Raw genomic sequence first — 19,796 nt, 5'->3', positions numbered from 1 at the left:
TACTGGTTACAACCAAGGTCTGCAGTATGGCATCTCTGAATGCTCAACATGTTCAACCTAGAAGTAGTATATGTAGAGTATATCTACACTCACAAGCCACTCATTAGGGACTCAGTACTAGAAAGATGCACCTAATACAGTGACTAGAGGGTGTAAGTTCTTGCATAAATGTGCATGATATGTCCATAAGTACACTTAATGAACAAAAAGTATGGATATAAAGTATCATTTATATCCATAAATGTATATGATTTATGGATGATTGATTTAAGGACATGTATATGATTCATAAACTATAACAAATTATCTCTGAATTATGTGGTAGGGATGAAGAGGTAAAATCAAGGCAACTTTTTAAACAGTGCATTCAGAGACGCACAGTGTGCTGATAAAACAAAAAAATACCCCGTGAGAGTAAAAGAACAAATTGCGGATGCATCTGCTCACTTATAAGCCAAACTTGGAATTATTCACAGCGCATAATTCAGAGTTGTGTGTAAGTCAGGCATGTAAAAAGGCATCTTAAATTATACCATGCAAACTCCACTTTCTCATTAATATTACAGGGACTATTCTTTGACTCCATTTCATTTCATTTTTCCATCTGAGTGCGGACAAACGTTAAGCGGGGAGGAATTATAAGGTGTGCAAATCACATTTTTAGGGTTCAGTGTACAAACTACTAAATTGTTTCCGCTGTTTTTGTTTCACTTTTTTCCTCATGCTTTCCCAGAGCTTTCAACATTGCGTGCCATTTCTCTTTGTGTCCTTCATTTTCAAGGTTAGAAGAAAAGGTATCTGCGAACAAACCTTTATTAAAACAAAAATAATTTGAGTGAAGGACATTACTGCATCGTTTCCATGATATATGCATACAGAATTACTAAATAGATGGGAATGGCAGTTTTTATTTCACACAAAATAATGTTTTTATTGTTATATATTCATTTTTACTACTACATTACTGCTTGTACTACTGCTACAAACAACAACAAACACAACAACAATGAAAATAATAATAACGGTAATAATAATAATAATAATAATAATAATAATAATAATAATAATAATAATATAGAAGCGATAACCTTATCTTGACAGCTGCGCAGGTCAGACTTCAGCCTTGAAACAAGTTAGTAAACATTACATTACTTATTGGGGGTGGGGGAAGGTGGGCTTTCATAGTACACTCACATTAACCTATGCAGTTTTATTTTTTCTCAGACTTAAAGCAAACAAACAAACTGACACTGCAAGTTTACACTCAAAAAGGAGCATTTTTCTTTGGGGTTAAAATGATGCTGATATGCTGATGACACACTAGAATGTAAGAAAATTCCTGCACGGACTCTGTATACCGCTATTATACTATTCTCCTATGGAAAATTCTAACCAATCAATGCTTTTGGTGCCAAAGCAATGATTGGCCGAAGCCTGTCATCACCACGTGTCGCTCGTACAACATCGCTGGACCAGGAAGGCAACAAACAGTAAAGAGCACATATGAACTTTTCTCCAGACCGCAGACTTGGAATTTGTTCATGCTGTTACGCTCAGTTTTGTGCCTCACTCGTAGAAAAGGTAAGTGTAGCTTAAGTTCAAGAAAAATTATCAACAGGGAAGACCTATTTCAATTTTCGGGTCCAGTTGATTAATTGATTGTTCGGCGTCGACTATGGCCTACGGCTTGTCTAACAGTTGAATGGATAGTTGAATGAATAATAGAAACAATACTGCTATGGAACTGCTGTTAAGTTAAGTTAAGCAGGAGGAGTATCGATCAATCAATGAAAAGTGGGGGTTCATAAAGAGGAGAGAATCGAAAGGGACAGAACCATGGAGGGATCTATTCTGGGAGATGGTTCCAAAGAAAAAGAAAAAAAAGCTAAATTTCCCTCCACAACTAATTTCAGAGACTTTGCAGGTTACCAAAAGTCCTGCATCCTCAGAGCGAAGGGCCCTTGGAGGATGCAGCAAGCCTGCTGCTGTTGAGCCCTGAACACAGGAGTGATGATGATGCACGAGTGGGAGCACTGAAGAGACAGTTTGGATCATGTATGGCAGTTACCCTGCTCTGTGCTGACCTATGCAGCTGACAGTGGCGACCTGGAGAGCTTCTGAGACAGCTTGATAATGACATTGAAGGTCTGGTGCACTGTACTTATGCCCACATGCCCCTCGCCATCTAGAGCAAATTAGCTCATAAACATTTCCTCCAGGCCCTGCTGCCGACTCAGACATTACTGGCTCATCCCAGGTATCTCCTCAAGGTGCTCGGGCCAGCTATTGAGAGGGATGTTGTGTGCAGGGCCTCTAAGGGCCATCTTTGACAATCCCTACAGAGGGCTGTATGCGGGACTGAGTTGAATGGAGCTCCACCGGCCTGGGTAGAAGAATTAACACAGCTAGTGCAACCCGCTACGCTTCAGAACGTAACCTAATCCAAGGCTGTGCCCAAGGACCTGCTGGAGATATAAACAACACAACATCCTGATCCGTCAGAGCTCCGAACTGCCTGCAAAACAGGGAAAGGGGAAGGTACAGCATAGATGGGACAATGCGGATCCTGGGGACAGTGTCCCAACACTGATCAGGATGAGGATGAGGTGCATTCCATCCATAATTGGACAGTGCAATGTGCAGGGGAGGTGGATGTCCAGCTGTTATTATGCCACGGCAGACATGGACAGATGATTGCTGGTACTTTCCATTGACTGTTGGGGGAATTCACTGCTCCACACTGGTGGGCTGAATCGGCCACCCTGATGAGACCAATAGGAATAGGTATAGAGGTTTTTCCTACCACAATGAAGCTTCGGACAGCCACAGGGGAACTGACACCCTTGACGGGGCAGGCAATGTTGACTCTGGGGCTGGGAAAGAAGGTAGTTAGTTGCTCAGTGGGCCTTGCAAACCTGGAGGACTGCGACCAGAGAGGAAATGTGCAGCTGTGGGAACAGTAGAGGTGTTCGCTATTTACAGCTTTAGACATAGCTAAATGGGGCATACATCAGCGTGTACATGGGTGCCCTGCCCCATGTGCGGACGCATGATTGGCTCACGTCTTGGCCTCGATAGCCACATCAAGTGGCATCAGCGGCAATGTTGCTGAACCCCCGTCCACCCTTCCCCCCACCCTGCAAGCAAGTGTCCTCATTGGCCACGATGGACAGCTAAGAGAGAGAGACATGGGTGTCGGGACAGCGCCCGCCCACATGGGAAGAGATTGGCTTGTGCTCGCAAGAAACAAAGGGACTCTGGTTAATGTTTGAAAACCCGTGTCTGTTTGACGACATGTTGCAGAGAGGTTGGATGGAACCTGCTACAGAGGCGATCCGATGGCAGGAGGTAGTACCTAAAACCTTGTGTGAAAAACTTCACCACCAGAGCGATTGGCTGGTTGAGAGATTTACTTTGGCTCAGCAGCTGGCCATAGTGATGACCAAACATCAGTGTGACTGGGATAGCCACGTACCCCTTCTATTCATTTATCTCCAGTCAGTGGATGCCACTGCCCGCTTTCTAGCCCTTCTCATATTGGCAGGGAGCTCTGGACTCCAGCCGAGACGGTGGTACTTTGACTTGTTAAAGTTTATGGTGGAGGAGAGGTTTTCATACAGATATACACTCCCAAAAAGACACATGGTCCATCTAAACATACTGGAAAGCTCAAGGAAGGAAGGCAACAATTCTCTCAAATATTGTCCAAGCTTTTTGTCTGCTTTTCCACTCACCTCCCTGTACTTGAGTTTGAGAGCAGAATTCCACTGCAGCTCCATTTCAAGCACAAGGAGCATATTGCACACCAAAGGAGAAAGAGTCAGCAAGAATTAGAAAAATAGCCCTGTGTATTTTAATGCCTGCATTTGCGAGTGTCTTGCATGCTGGGAAATGGCTGTGTTTTTTGGACCTCCCATAGCACAAGTTTTGTGGAGAATGCTCTGACATAAGCAGTACAGACAAGCTGCACCTGGCGTTGTAACTTGTTCAGTACCTACAGCGCCTGTGTGATGTCACCAAGAAGAGCTAAGTCCTTGAACCATTTGGGATCATTTAGCCCACGAACCGCCATCCCATCTCTCTCCATGAGGGCTTTCATTTCAAAAAACCTATTCGAGACATTTTCCCTGCTGAGCCACCATACCTCAGTGAAGTAGAGCACATCCTCATATGCTGACTCTATTTCGTCCAAAAAGGGACGGAACTGCCGGTGCTTTATGCCCCTGGATCTGATACGATTAAAGCCTTTTACAATGACAGACATCGGATTGTCAAACTTCAGGCATTTGCTGCAAAGGGCCTGGTGATGGATAATGCAGTGCAGAGCAATGACCTCCTCCACACCCCCCTCCTCTAGTTTACTTTGAACAAGTGCCACCTCCCTGTCATTGATGGTGCTCAGTCAGTTATTATTCCAGCAAAGCTCTTCCATGTTAAAACAGCATCCACAACAGCATCACACAATTGGTCTCATCAAGAGCAATTGTGTAGCCTGAAAATGTTTGTCAGACATGTTTTAAGATTGTCGACCTGAACCTCTCTCTCACTTCCCTGAGTGTTTTGCATGCACCTGAGCATCTGATATTATATTCCTTGCGCACTGCAACTTTCTCTGATCATATTTAAAACATTGTGCTCATCCCAAAAAATATTCATCGTCTTCCGCTTATACTGAGATTGTCTGTGCGCGTCACCAACTTTACTGTTCACGGCAGGAGTCTAGGACAGGATATATCCCAGTGTGTTCATGGACATTGAAACTCCAAACATAAACATTAAACACACCATAATAAGTACATTTATGAAGGGCAAAGTGATTTAAAAAAATACTTTGTCGTAGATACAAAAAAAAAAAGTTAATGTGAAAAAAACTTGCATGTGGCACAAATACTGAATTGTGGCACCAATTGGGGGCCACAAACACTGCGGCCATTTTGAGGCCCTTGATTTATCTCTTTGTGATGCTACTTTTGGTCATACATTCTCCCTGTAATGTACTTTTTTGCAATTAAGCTTGATATAAACATCAAGAATTTTGAGAGTACATTAATTGGAAATTGTCAATATTTTGATCTTTAATAATAAAAAAAATACAAACTTAAAAAGTACTGTTAAGTTTGTCAGTCATCCAATAAACTCATTAATGTACAATCCAATCAATTCTCGAAACTACCAATTGTGTTTGTAACGGAAGATACATCCTCTGCTGATTCCACCCAATGGGTTGTGAACTTTACATTCTAATCTTTATTATATTGGACTTGCGATTGTTTTGTTTTTTTTCTGAATGCTGGAAGCTTTTTTTTTTTTTTTCATTTTTGCAACAAAAAAAAATGTTCATGTTATTTTAATAAAGAGTGTGCAGGCTGATGATCATAGAAAAATAACAAAAGAACATTTTTTTTCTTTTTTACTTTAATTTAGTTAATTACTTTTTCAGAGCAGCCACTATCCAGGCATTTACTTATCATTACCTATAAACCTTCTGTTTTCTTGGGGTCTTTCACTCTATCTACATACTGACTGAGGTCACTGGCTGCCCCATTAAAGATTCATAAAAACCAGTCCAGCGGAAATTGAGAATTTATGAAACACTCAGTCTGTCTGCTTATTACTGTAAAATTGCTGATATGCCTGTGGTTGACAGTATAAGAAAACGATGACACATATTTATCCGCGCACAAGCCACTGGAGATGCAAAAGAGTCGTGCGGAGCGCCCGGTAATGGAGGGCATCGGAATCAGAGAATAAGTATTTTGATGCTAATATCACCAACCTGACGATCTCTCTAACACAATGCCGGTTTTATACCTCCCCGCTCAGCAGCGCCACTGTCTACGGAGGGTCATTATGCATGGAAATGGCGGCTGTCTGAGAGTGCTTGTTTAAGCTGAGAGAAAACAGAGGCGAGGGAGGCTCTGCCGAGGAAAGATGGGAGGATGATGTAGATGAAAAGACTTAGCTGTTTACTGTCAATGAGGTGAGATAAATCCGGCGCAATTTGAAGAAGATAGATGGCCGGATGGAAGCGGGGAGGGAGGGAGGGAGGGCGGACAGGGCCAGGTAAGTTTAATGACCTATATATATGTGTAGTCTTACTGTTTATGAAATGGAACTAATGGTCAGAGGTGGGATACGCTGTCCTCTCAGTAGGGTAAATCTCTTTTTCTATATGAAGATGGACTGATAGTGCGTGTGTGTGTGTGTGTGAGAGAGAGATATTGTCTGTCTGCGGCTGAGCCAGGTGTGTGTCCATCTTTGTTTCCGTGCGTAGCCGGCGTGCCCAACGTGTGTGTGCCACAGTGTGTGCGTGCAAGTGTGTGTGTAAAAATTAATCAAAGTGTGGGCGATGATGAACAGTTTCTGTAGAATTCTGTCAAAGGTTAAGAGCTAGTTATTTTTAAGAATGACATGAATCTCAGGGAGACAGTGATTGCCTAAATGACCACTGTAATTACCAATTACTTCTTGAAGCAGAGAATATATTCACGGCATGTAGCCAGCTAAATACAGACAGGCATTAGCCCATTTACGTACTAATGCACATAATTTAGACCCCTGAAAAGGGCAGATGGGAACACAATGGAAGATATAATAGATACGGGTCTAATATCATTCCAAAAAGAATATTTGATTCACAAGAGATGAATATTACTTTGTGTCAGATTGTTTTTCCATAAAACATTCAAAACACATTCTGTCTTCCCGGCTCTTTGCCTTTCTCCCGCCCCGTTCCCGCTTCCCTCCACCCTGTTAGCGCGCCTGCCGCCACGCGATGCCATCGTTAGCGAGGGGTACTGCGCAGGAGACCCGCGCGGAATGCGCTTTTTGGGCAGCCCGTCGCCCCCCCCCCCCCCCCCCCCTGCCCTTTTTTTTTTTTCCCACATAACGTGAAAATTAGGGCTCAACACGTTTTGGTTTTTTTGGGGTTTTTTTTTGCACAGCTAGCCATGCAGTGACGTCGTGGCCTCGTCCGTGCGCAGTTCAGAGGAGAAACTTTCACCGCCGCCGCCGCCGCCTGCAAAACAACAGAGGGGAATAAATCAGAGGGAATACAGATTGGTGGAATCCAGGCTTGATTTCTCCCTGTCACCCAGTGACTGGGACGAGCGAGGGGAAGGAGCGGGGTGGGGGGGCGGGTAAACGATAGAACTCGAGGAGGAGATGAGGACCGGGGAGAAACACAGGGAGAGAAGAAAAACAGTGGCTGACAGGCCTGACTGGCGAAAGGATATTTACTAAATTAGACATAAACTGCAGCGCTCTGCATCTACGTGGAGCAACTTGTAAAATCCCATAAATAAGTAAGAGGGGAAATGACAGAGGCGGAGCACGCAAACAAAAGTGGTGTACAAAGTGTGAGTGTCTACTGTTTGTGCGGGATGTTTTTGGGGGTTTGGGATAATGAGTTGTCGTTTTGCTGCTCTTCTCCACTTGACAACAGAACCCTTCCCCCGCCCCCGCCCGCCCGCCCGCCCTGCCTGCCCCCACCCCCTGCCTGCCCCCACCCCCTTACACTACGTAGTGCTCCCCTCCTCCTCCTCCTCCTCCTCCCCTCTTCCTCTTCCTCTTCACTGCCGTCTCCGGCGCTCACTCTGTCACCTCTGCTGTTGTCAGTCTTGCGAGTCCCTCTCCGGCAGGATAATAGGGACACATATTTGCTCCCGCCGTAATCTTGTCTCTGTTCTATCTGATGAAAAACTTGGAGGAGAAGCTGATTATTATAGTTGGCGGTGGGGATCAAAGGGAGGCGCGGCGAGAGAAGGGCGAGTGTTTTGAATCCAAACTTTGAGCGTGTGACCCCCCCCCCCCCCCCCCCTTTCGGCGCCACATTGCACACTCGTTGCAAAGTCATGTCCGTGCCGGCCGCGACCCGTTTGAAAGGGATTAGCTTATTCCATGATGGCTTCTTTTTTTCCCCCCCTTTCGCAAAGTGCTGGCACTACATAGAAAGCAAATCCATAGGGGCCCTGGGATTCACATTGTAATGGTAGTAATAGCTATGGGGAAAAAACACACTCTGGCTTCTGAGCCCTTTGAAAAGCTAGCCCTCTTTGCGCCAATACATTATCTCGCAGCCCTCATACGCAGCCCCATCACAGAATGTGTCAGGATTTAAAACGGGACAGGATATTTTTAAGTAGCAGAAAACAAAGTGTGTTGACTGTTTATTTCTTTCACTTGCTGCCTGTCATCTCGTGCCAAAGCTGTTTAGCGGCAGCATTGTCGCTCCTCTCTTCGCCACTGGCTCCTGACTCTCACTTCTTTTCCCTCCTCTTTTTTCTTTATCTTTTAAACAATACCTGCGTTTTTACACTAGCAGCATTTTTTTTTTTAGCTGTGTCTTTTCTTTTTCCACCCCTCTTGTTTTTTTTGTTGTTTTGTTTTTTTTTTTTTTTGCTTTTTGTTTTTGGCGTCATCCTTTTTGTTGGCAGTTGTCGTCAATAGTTAATGCCTCAATGAAAAGGGTTGACAAACAACGAACGGGTGCAAAAGACTCGTTCATTCGTTAGATTTTGGGGAGTGAATTTGTTTTTTTTTCACTGAGGCACATAGGGTCCAACAGTCAGTATCTGAATTTCTAACATGACTTGTGCCACTACACGCCTTTACCTTGCAGAGGTATTAGAATAAAATAAATCAATCAATCAATGAAATTAAAGTCTTGAGTGATCAGTAGTAAAGAGCATTTGTGTGTTTGACTGGCGACAGTCGTTTTGCTTAGTATCACACTAATTGATGGTAATTCCAGCATCGCCACCTTATCATGTCATCGTCACTCCTGGATCGGGCGGCAGTGTCAGCAAACGTCACGCAGTCTTAAAATCCTGCCACTCTTGTCAATTAGTGATATCTAGAAGGATCTCTTAGACCAGATGGCAGAACTGCCATTGTGTGTATTCCTTCTGTGACGACATTGCGCTTCAGCATTTCAGGACAAATTCCTTAGTCAAATCAGCCAGCCAGACGCACTCAGTCCCTCTTTTGTTCATTTTATCTGCAGATTAGATTGATTGTGGGGGGGAATAAGACAGGTTTTTTCACAGCGCTGGGAATGACGGCAGTCGTCTTGAGCCTTTGAAATGTTTGCTTTCCATTTATAGATTTAAAACAGCAGACAAACTGATACCTCAAATCAGAGCCTAAAGTTTTGTTTTGGATTTGTGCTTTAGGGCAAAGGGGGGGAAAAAACTGATTATGCCATTTGAATTTCTTCATAAACTAATAACTAATCAAGTAAAGATTATTTATTATTAAACATAAATTGATTAAAAAAAAAATCTGTCCAATATTGTTATTTAAAAATGTGAATAATATCAACATATACAACATAAAATAGAATGATTATTTCATTACCTGGCATGAATTTTAATTATTCATGTTATTTTTTAAATTTCTCTTTAGTGTCCGTCTACTGCAACATTTCAGTTTTGATTGCTGGTCAAAGTAAATATTTAATAGGTACTCAATAAAAATGATAAATATAAATACTCAGAAAATATCTTACAATGTATTCAATAAAATGTTTAAGCCACAGCAATCATTCAAAAGGCAGTCATTTAATCAATACTGTTTCTGCTTGTAATTCTCAAACAAAAATTTTTACTAATTCCATGTTGTGATCACAACATTTTTGTGACCTTTGCATTTTTCCAGTAATGAGGGTTTGAAGCTCAGTCGCCCTATTTGAAATAAGAAAATCTGACAAACGCAAATGTGGCCAAAAAAGAGAAAGACGGAGAAAAAAAAGTAGGGGGAAAAAAAAACAGCACGATTGTATTCACCTGAAAACCGGGACAATAGGGAACGCCGCCGCCGGTGCTGATAAGCGAAAAGTGCAAAAAAAAAATACTAACCCTGATATCCATGAGCGCGGAAGTAAGTGGTGGCTGTGAAGCCATGGCATTTGAATGACACATTGATGGCCACGGCTCGCACGTGGCATGCCAAGAGTCCAGAAGATAGAACCAGTCTGGATTGGAACGGGCCAAGAGCTTAGTGGGGAGTCCACAAACTGCTCAAAGCTGACATTTGTGCCTCCAGGAGGTACGCAAACAGGGATAGACAGACAGTCAGATCCAAAAACCCTCCAACGTTACCGCCCCCCATCCCCCACCCTCCAAACCCACCCAGTTGTCTTCATCTCTCCATCAATCTCATTTAATTGTTTTTCCATCAGAGGTGTTGTACATAAATAACCGACTGTACGTTATTCCCACTCCTCTGTTCTCTCCAGCAGAAGTGCCATTTTGAGAGCAGCCCCTCGTCTCCGGCTGTCTTGGGTGGTAGGGGGGGGTTGTAGGGGGGTGGGGATTGTGTGGGGGGGGGCGGCGGCGGCCGGGAAACTGCTGATGTGCCGTGGATCGCCCTTCCTCCAGTGCGGGCGGCGGGATGCGTTTAATGGGCTCAGGTTCTTGTTAAATCACACACGCTGATTGCTTTTATGTACTGCCGCCGCGCCTCCACTTCCACCGTTTCCGTTTGGAACAAATAAAGTGTTTAAACGCGGCCGACTCGAGGCTCGCAAGGGCTAAGACAGAAGATGGTACTCGGGTGTTAGATCGCACATGATCAGACAATTAAATTTCCGTGGGTTGAAGGGAAGGGGTCGCGTGTTTACTTCAACAATGCCGTCACATTGTCAGACTGCTGGGATGAGGTGAAATGAAAAGAGGTCTAATTTACTCTGGGTGTGAAAAGTAGCTGCTGCTGCTGCTGCTGCTGCTAAAAAAGAAACAAAAAAATACACCAAGATTTGTGCGTGATCAAATACCAGCTAAGGATGATGGAGGACGGCACTTGAGTAGCGTTAGTATCCTCAGCTTTAGCATCGTAACAACCATCTGTTAATGCGGATTAAAGATGCCCTCTGGTTGAAGCGTCGGGCTGCCACTAATATTGTGGTTACAGCATGTTGTCACATCTGAGGACGGCATTCATAAAAGCTCCCACCGCGCCCGGCACAATTTATGAGTGAGACAAATGTAAAGTGCATAGTAGTAAACTGCAATAAAGGCAGCATTAATTTTCAAAGCGTCTCCAACGCGGGAAATTCATTCGGGCCGGCAAAATCGGGAAAGGCACCGTTTTTCCCAGAGAGACGGGATTGACATAAGTTTCGTTGCTGGTCTGGTCAGCTGATCAAATCCCCCCCCGCCCCCCGCAACTTTGTGTCATTGCAGTCGGCGGGTGGGAAAAGCGATAGCTTGGCCTTAACAGCCACCTTAAAACAAAACCGAACCCTGCAAAGCTGATTGTGCCTGCGCTCGCGTCGCTGCTCCCTCAAACCGTCGTTCGCTTCAACTGCGCCGACTTAATACAGTCTGAGCATGGACTGAGCGAGGGGTTCAACAGAGTGGGATCTGTGTGATCAACAAAACTGTTGTGCGTGGTGCCAACCGGCACTGATGACTTTCATGAGGAGGCTTTCCAGCAAAATTATGCAGCGTGCCACCAAAGTATTATGCATCCACGTTATGAAGGACTCTTTGTTTAAAGCTGTCGCTCGCCATGTGTCATTGACTTTAATGGCTTATAAATACTATTGATATATTAAATTGGTATTACACTTGCATATTTCCCTCATCTGTGAACTTGCTTCTGCCACTTTTATATCAAACGGGCAAAAGGGAAAAAAGAGGAGAAAAGATGAAAAAGGCTCTGCCAGTTTATATTTTTTCTTCTTTCTTTTTTTTTTTTTTTTTTTTTTCCAGAAGCCTGATGGCGAGTTCTGCTCATTTCACTCAGGGCACTTTGTGTTGATAGCTTACTGTGCACATGAGAAGCGTGTGGCGCTGGAAATAATTGTTCTTTTCATGGTAAGAAAGGCCATATCAATTAAGTGTAAATAGTTTCCTTAGTTATTACAGTGCCGCTCAGTGGCGTGCCGTCAATTGTACTCGCCCCCCCCCGCCCCGGCCCCCCCCTTTTTTAATTTTATTTTTTCACTCCGCCGTCGGTGCACAAACTGTATTTAAGCCTTGTGATGTTCTTAACTGGGTTCAACGCTGAAACGCTCACGATATGCGCTTATTTGCGCGCGATTGTGTCGCGGCCACGCACAGAGGAGGAGGGGACGGAACAAACAAACGCAAAAAAGAAAGAAAAAGAAAGGAGAAAAAAAGGAAAAGGTTCAGAGGGGCCTATTCATTTCCTACTTTTAACCGCTCTTTGTGGACGGCATGCTTTAACCAATTACACAACAGTTAGCAGTTGGTGTGTCTATTGAAGATCAAGTCTGGCTCTTTGTTTTGCGTTTTCGCTCTGAAGCTCAGGGGTGCACACTAGCGGGCCTATTATTTCTCACTGCCTGGGGACTTGGGTTTGAGCGGAAGCCGTTCCATCAATCATCAGGGAATACGGAGGTGTGTTTGAAATATCCACAAGTAGGAACTGCCTCATCGACATAATGCGATTGTACGGCATTATCAAACGTTAAGTGTTAAAAACCAGATGCTTTTTCTTTTTTTTCTTTTTAAATACGATCCAGATTTTTTTTTTTTTCTTCTGTCTGCTGCATCTGGGATCAATGAATCTTTTATGCATCCCATCATAAGCGTGTATATGAAGCCATCGTTCCTCAGGCACAACGCTTGACATTCTGTAACATTTTAATGTATTTGCTGAGCGCTTAAATCAACAACACACTATCACTCCCTCCGTCTGTGTAATTGAGTCTCGATAGACGTAACATTAAACAAGTTGAGGAGGTACAACCGCGGCGGCGAGAGGGGCCCGCCTGTAATTGTTCGACTTTGGACGTACAGTGTATCAGTCAGGAGCAGTGATCCCAGGAGCGGGCAAATCATCATTATTACCTGTATAATGGCTGAAGAGGAGTGATAGTGTTCCGTGATGGCTGCGGCCTTTGACCCCGCTTTTGTGTTTGCCACGCGGAGCTGGAACAAGATGAGTGGCTTGACGGCCAAGAGTGGGAGGTGGAGGAGCCCGGAGATAATTAGAGGACGCACAGAGGAGTTGTACCAAAATGCCAGGGTGCATGATTTGTCATATTAGCTTAATACTGAGAGCCATATTCACAGACGGTCCTCAAACAAAGGAAAGTCATAAAAGCTCTTATTTTTACACCTATCAAAAAATGATTTCACAGAGACAGACCTAATGGTTTATTTGACTTTTTACGCGAAAGATTATTTATTTATTTTGTCACGTTGTTGCACTGCACCGGTACCGAAACCTGACGTTAAATGTGTACATTTAATGTCCTCACATATTTCCTGTCCTTTCCTGTCCTGAGAAATATGTTCTAAACATTGCTTCGCACTTGCTCTATGCGCTGAAATAGCATTTAAGTGCAAGTGGAATCATTTATTTCAAAGTACAGATTCAGGGGAAAACATTGCACGTTCGAGGCAGCTTGAGTGTGTGTATTATACGGCGGCGACTTGAGCTTCAAGTGTCCGGGGAGAAAGAAGGTCGGGGATTAGAGGTGAACACGACCCTGGTCTCATTACTACGGTTCTGTCCAACTATTCAGCCTGTAAGCGCATGACTGGTGCCAAGGCTGGCCTTATGCTTTTTGTCTTTGAGCCAACATCCCCTGGTAGGCCCCAAAATGATGCATCTTCTTTGATACATTAAGCACACATCAGACACAGTCAAATATTAATCTCCCACGCTGCCCAGCCAAACAACATCTGTCTGAAGATGTGAAGCAACATTCCCAGAATTTATTTCCCCCTTCTTGTCTTTTTCCTTGCAATAATATGCCCCTCCAACTTTGGAACGTCTATCTGCACAGCTAGGCATACACTTTTGCGCATTTATTTACCAATTCATAAAAATTCAAATACTCCGAATAAAAATGTAGCAAACACAAGAGCAACCATAAGCATGAAAACACATCAGATTTATTCCGTCTGCCTTGTTTACCGGTTCACGGAACACTGCATGCAAACAGAATGCAAATGCATTTGATTGAATCAGGTGATGCTGAGGTAATTGTATTTGGAGAAATGTCCAAGATTTTTTTTTTCATCATTATCAGTAGGGGGTTTTCTTTATGAAATCCATCTTAAACAAAAGCTATCATCGGCGCCGAGCCTTGTGATCTTCCTTTGTCACATGCGGATGTGGATGCGTCTTTAATTTCCTTTCAATTAAAAGTAAATATACGCCCTTTATTTTTTCCCCCACTGTGAAATCCAAACAAGGGGAGTCAACATGAGCAGACAGGTGAGGAATATTCATTTATATCTGCCAGACGGTTTTTCCTTTTTTTTTTTTTTCCACCGTTGAAGCTGATGATGTGATTCAACAGGCAAAACTGTGCCTGCCTGCCTGCCTTCTATCAAACACACCCACGAATTTGTTAACTGGAGGGGGGAGAGGAGGGAGGAGGAGGGGAAAAGAAATCCTCTCCGCCGGCTTGTCTTGTTCGGAGTTGGATGGGAAAGACAAACAAACACCAAACAAGTGCAGCACAACGCAAACTTTACTTCATCATTAAATGGCTGTTAATCCGCGTCTCCTGTAGCTGCGGCTGCTTTGATCAGAGACAAAATTGTCACAGAGACGCATCCCTCTCCGTTCTCATTGTCGACTTGTTCCTCACCGTAGGTGTAGCGCGGTGACAGCGGTATTGCTTATTGACAGCCACTGCTGTGAATTAATCAGGTAAGTATCCACGCTGCATCCCATTGGTGCCAGAGTGCTGTATGATTGTATGATATCTCTGGCAGTGAGCGGAGAGGCTTGTTCGGGTGATGTGAACAAACCCAAAGTTGTATGACATGCAATCAACATCAACAAACACATGAAAAGTTACCTTCATAATGCACCAGCACTTATTATCCCCGCCGCTCATACATTACCACTTCTACTATTGTTTTATTATAGTACAATGAAAAAAACAAAAAAAATATTGTTTTATTTTGAAGATATAGCATGTATGATATATAAATACAGTCTACAGCACATATGTTTTAATATATGTACAATATAAAGTCATTAATACATCACTGTTCGACCAATCCACCCATTGTGAAGGTCATCTGTAGTGACCTTGGAGTCAAGATGGTCACAAGTCACAATGATCCTTAACGTGGTTCTATTAGAGACCCTCCAGGCAGCAGGGTGGTGCAGTGGTGGTTTGGTTCATCAAACAGTGTAAGCTGTCACATGTGCAACACAACTGCCGTCTCCTCCTCTCCTCTTCAGCCATATCACAACCCAACCACCTTCTTCCCCAACCAAGAGTTCTGTCTGAGTCCCTTGGTTTCTGTTTCTCTCATCTCTTGACCCCTGGCCTGTCTCTGACCGTGTGGTTGGTCTCTCACTGGTCGCCGGACCTGTGTGCTCTGCTGCCAGAGTGCGTGTGCTTTGACTTTGCCTCAACTGGACAACGAACCCGTCTTCCTCCCCCTTGGCATAAAAGCAGAGTTGCCGGGTGCCGTCCATGAGACACGAGTTTATGTCCGGTTCTTGGAATTTACCAGCCAAGTTTTTTTGTGTGATGTTGCTCTACGGCCTACTGAAATTAAAGTTCATTTTCATTGATCAATTCTGCTATCTGTTACTTTTGGGCCCAAAAAGCAGCTGTGACCTTTGCCCTCACATGAGTTGAACAGTACTGTAATAGGCTCTAGTCTTCCTATAGCTTAGGATAGGGAATTAAAAGATGGGTAGGAATATGTGTATATATATATGTGTATCTATATATATATATATATAGTATGTCTTTTATTCTGCACAATGAGCATTGAGCAGGTGTCCAATAATGGTGCTCCTCAGCTAATTCAGCAGCATTTCAAAACAAATGCAATGCGTCGACACAGACAAACTGCTTTCCAGTGGTACTTTTTTTTTTTTTTTTAATCTCACCAGGTTATCTAATGTATGATAGTTGATAGGGTGCTACATTAGAAAGGGAAGTAAACACACTTTACTCCGGTGCCAGATTCAAAGCTAACAATCATAAAATGACAACAGATGATGAGTTCATGTATAAATGAGTCGATATGTAAACGTAAGAAGAAGCAAGAAGCGGAAGTTTATATATGACGTGCAGTCGCAGTGTGACAGTCGGAGTAGCGGTGCAGCAGCAGACACTCCAGTGTGTGTTTCCAGATAGACTGAGGTTGCTCGGAGGATCACTTTGACTCCACATGACCACCACAAAACCTCAACTGTGTGATTCCACTGACAAGTAGGTGAGGTATAAGAAGTAGGTAAGAATTCTACCCTGATTTGAGCAACACTCTTAAGTTTCCTCAAAAAAACTGGTTGTGCAGCAGCAGCCCTTCTGTTACGGTGATTAATACCACCACCATCTGCAATGATCTCCCTTATGCAACCGCTATGAATGTGCTGCAGGATTCTGTCGAATAAATTCAATGCAGGTTGGTTTCATTCTATTTTTCTTTTTTTTTTTTTTTTAATCCCTTTGCCGGTTTGAGGCAAACAGTCAAAAAACAACAACGCTATTGGATTCTCTTTGTTCACATCAGGAAGGATACCGGTTTACCTTAAATAATACTGAGTCAAGGACTTGATTGAATTTCACTGATGTCATTACGAGGTCACATTTCAGTGTGTAATATGATATAAATTTAGTTACCCCCCCCCCCACCATCCCCACCTCCTTCTCCCTCTGTCTCTCCATGCCCTGTGCAGGGGGACTCTTGTTTGTGCTTTTAAGCCAGCCGGGGTTTTTATCGTGCCCTGCACCACATGATGGATAGCCTCATCCTTTACAAATGTTTTATTGCATCTGTCATTAGCCAAAGGTGGTGCAGGCAGGCGTACTGTAAGAATATACATGTGTGTAAGACCTATACATACACACAGACAGACTCACACGCACACATCTCAAACATACACTGATTCAACAAACAATTCTGTCCTTTAGTCTTCGTTCTTTTTTTTCTTTTTTTTTGCACATTTCCAGGTATGCAGCCTCTTGTTGTCGACGCTCAAAAGCTTTACTTAAAATCTTAACGGCGCACAAAAGCCGTAAATCCAGCCGTTGAAAAATTGGAGGGTTGTGATATGCGTGGATCGTAAAAGATGTGGCCTATTATATCTAAAAAGAAGAAGAAGAAAAGGAAGAAGAGAAAGTCATATTCCTCCCACCCCACTAGCAAACGCAGCTAATATTATGCATGAAGCTCAGTTAGGGACCTGCTCAGTCAGAACAAAGTATACATCTTCTGTGAATAACTTTGTTTATGCTCTTCAGGGTTTTTTTTTTCTTGGCCTTTGGATAAAAAACTTGGCCTTTGGATCAAAAGCAGTCGGGAGGGTTTTCCTGACAAAGGTAGGTGCATTATATCATATTACTTGAATGAATTGTCTGCATCTCTTTTTTGAATATCTTGTTTGGCGTTGCTGTTTTCTAGGGAATTCAACCTTGCTGAAGCACCCTTTCTGCCTTCCAGTCACATGTTTGTTTGTTTTTAAGATAGCAAAAGCAATATAAAATTCTTTGAAGGGGCAACACGTGATTGTTATCATTGTCAGATTTGTGAATAAAATTGGTAGGTGAGGCTCAAGTGGGGTTATTTCATATGGAGTTGTGCATCGCATATCATCACACATTTCTATCCTTTTGTTTACAAATCAGAACTGTCAGAGCTGGCCATACCTGCGTGTTAGTGCAAATCTCTGCCTCAGCCCAACCATTTACTTTGTTTGTCCCAAATGGGGAACTAGCACATCATATATATGTATGTATATATATATAAATGCTGATAAGCATCCAGCCCTACTGGGGCCTAGCATGCCACAACTTCAGAATACACATTTAAAAAAAAAAAAAGAAGCATGAAATATGCTCCAAACGAATGCTAACACTAACTAAATTTATGTTGGTTATAACCAATACTACCCTAAGTCAGCTAAAAATACTGAAGTGGTTTAGTTTACTTTGATTTCAACTGACTTTGGAAAAATTCTAAATAGTACCAAAGTTACAGCAGGATCACACACTGTCCCCAGCTGTGGCGGTGAAAAAAAAAAAAAAAAGCGTATTGCTACTTTAAGGACAGTGATTTGGGCAAGACATTTGGGACAAACACTGATACATTTTCTGTTGGTGTTAAAAAGTCCTGGAAAAACAGTATGGCCTGCATTCTCCTTTGTCAGCGGTCTCACTACTTGGCTCAGCATCTCCTAACAAGGCAGAGTGGGAGCAGCACAGTCATTGTCACTTTGTTAATCAAGTTATTCCAATTCAATTAGAATTTTTTATTTTTTTTTTTTTTTTTTGTTAAGTGGAGCAATGTAGCTACGAATGAGCAGTATAACGTGGAAAACAAAGCAGTCTCACAAACCTCTAATGACAACAGTACCACCAAGCTATTCTAATCCTATCTTTAAATATACTGCAACAAAAATGTGCATACACATTTTTTTTGAAAAATTCTAAACTCTGTTGAAGATGTAAAATGCAGACAGAATAAATGAAAGCAAGAGTTTAGTTGTATGGGTTATTGCAGTGGTAATCTTGAGCCCATCCCTGCTTTGATCGCTGATGGAAAAGATCCACAGAGTGCAGAGATTCCTTGCAGAACTGCTCCACATCGGCTTCACTGGACTACAACAACGGGAAAAAAAAAAAACTGGTTTTAGCCAATCAAGCAGATTTTGGGTGGCATCTTATCTTCCCCCTGTCTACCTTTTACCTCCTCCCTCTTATCTCCCTCTCTGTCACTGTGAAAGTAGCCCAAGGTTAACGTCAGAGAGTTATAGAGTTACACGTGCCGCCGCCTCCTCCTATGCTACTGTTTTGTTGTTTTGACCCTGCCGCTGTCTGAGGATTTTTTGAATAACAGACCACCCCACCACCACCACCACCGTCCTATCCTGGATGTTTTTCACGGAGGCCTCATGCAAAATGAATAGGGGTGGCACATTTTTATTGAAGTTTGATTTAAAGAGTGTCTGATTTGTGTGTGTGTGTGTGTGTGTGTGTGTGTGTGTCTGTGTCTGTGTCTGTGTGTGTCTGTGTGTCTGTGTTTGGGGTAAAAATGGAGGACAGAGGGAGGAAGAAAGAGCAGGAGCGAAAGAGGAGGATCTTGTCATAAATTATTTTATTCATAACCAGCCCTGTCGATGTATGTTGCGTTGGTAAATAATGCATCAGCCCAGCGCATAATTAGGACAACAACTCTATTCTCTTCCCTCACTCACGCTTCCAGATAACTGTGTAGCCGCTCTTTGATTCCCCCTCCTCTTTAATGGACGTGGGGGCCACTTGATTGATCTGTGAGAGAGGTTCACTAAATTGCCTTAAAGTGCGGCGATTGCCCTGGCACCAGCGGTGGGAACATGGCTGTGAATAGCTTTGTGTGTGTGTGTGTGTCTGTAGGTGTGTGTGTGTGTGTGTGTGTCTGTAGGTGTGTGTTTTCTTTTTTCTTTTTTTAATTCATGTTCATATCTAAATGATACAGGTTATCACGTGAATTCTCATTATCATTTAGACACCAAATAAGCAAAGGTAATGTGTTCGGGAACGCAGTAGGCGCCCCGATAATGTTTGTTGCCCCGCGATGTACATGTGCATTGGCTTCACGGATTCATTACGGCCCCGGAAGACGCGGCGCTTGAGCCTAACGCGATGTGACAAAATGCAAAGCGCCGTTAAAAGAAAAGCGGAGGGTGAAAAAGACAGGAAGGGAAGTGGAGGTTATTATTTAATATATGTGTCTGCGCGCTTGTGTGTGTGTGTGTGTGTGTGTGTGTGTGTGTGTGTGTGTCTCCCCCTCTCGTCTTTCTTTTCGGCAGGAGATAACACCTTTTGGAGAAAGTGCCTTGAAGCATTATCCCCCAGACAG

The sequence above is a fragment of the Nelusetta ayraudi genome, unplaced genomic scaffold (assembly GCF_046127955.1).
Source record: "Nelusetta ayraudi isolate G7.1 ecotype Tasmania unplaced genomic scaffold, CSIRO-AGI_Nayr_v1 ptg000002l, whole genome shotgun sequence".
In the NCBI taxonomy this organism is placed as follows: Eukaryota; Metazoa; Chordata; class Actinopteri; order Tetraodontiformes; family Monacanthidae; genus Nelusetta; species Nelusetta ayraudi.
The sequence above is the reverse complement of the archived record's forward strand: the minus strand, read 5'-3'. Positions refer to the sequence as shown.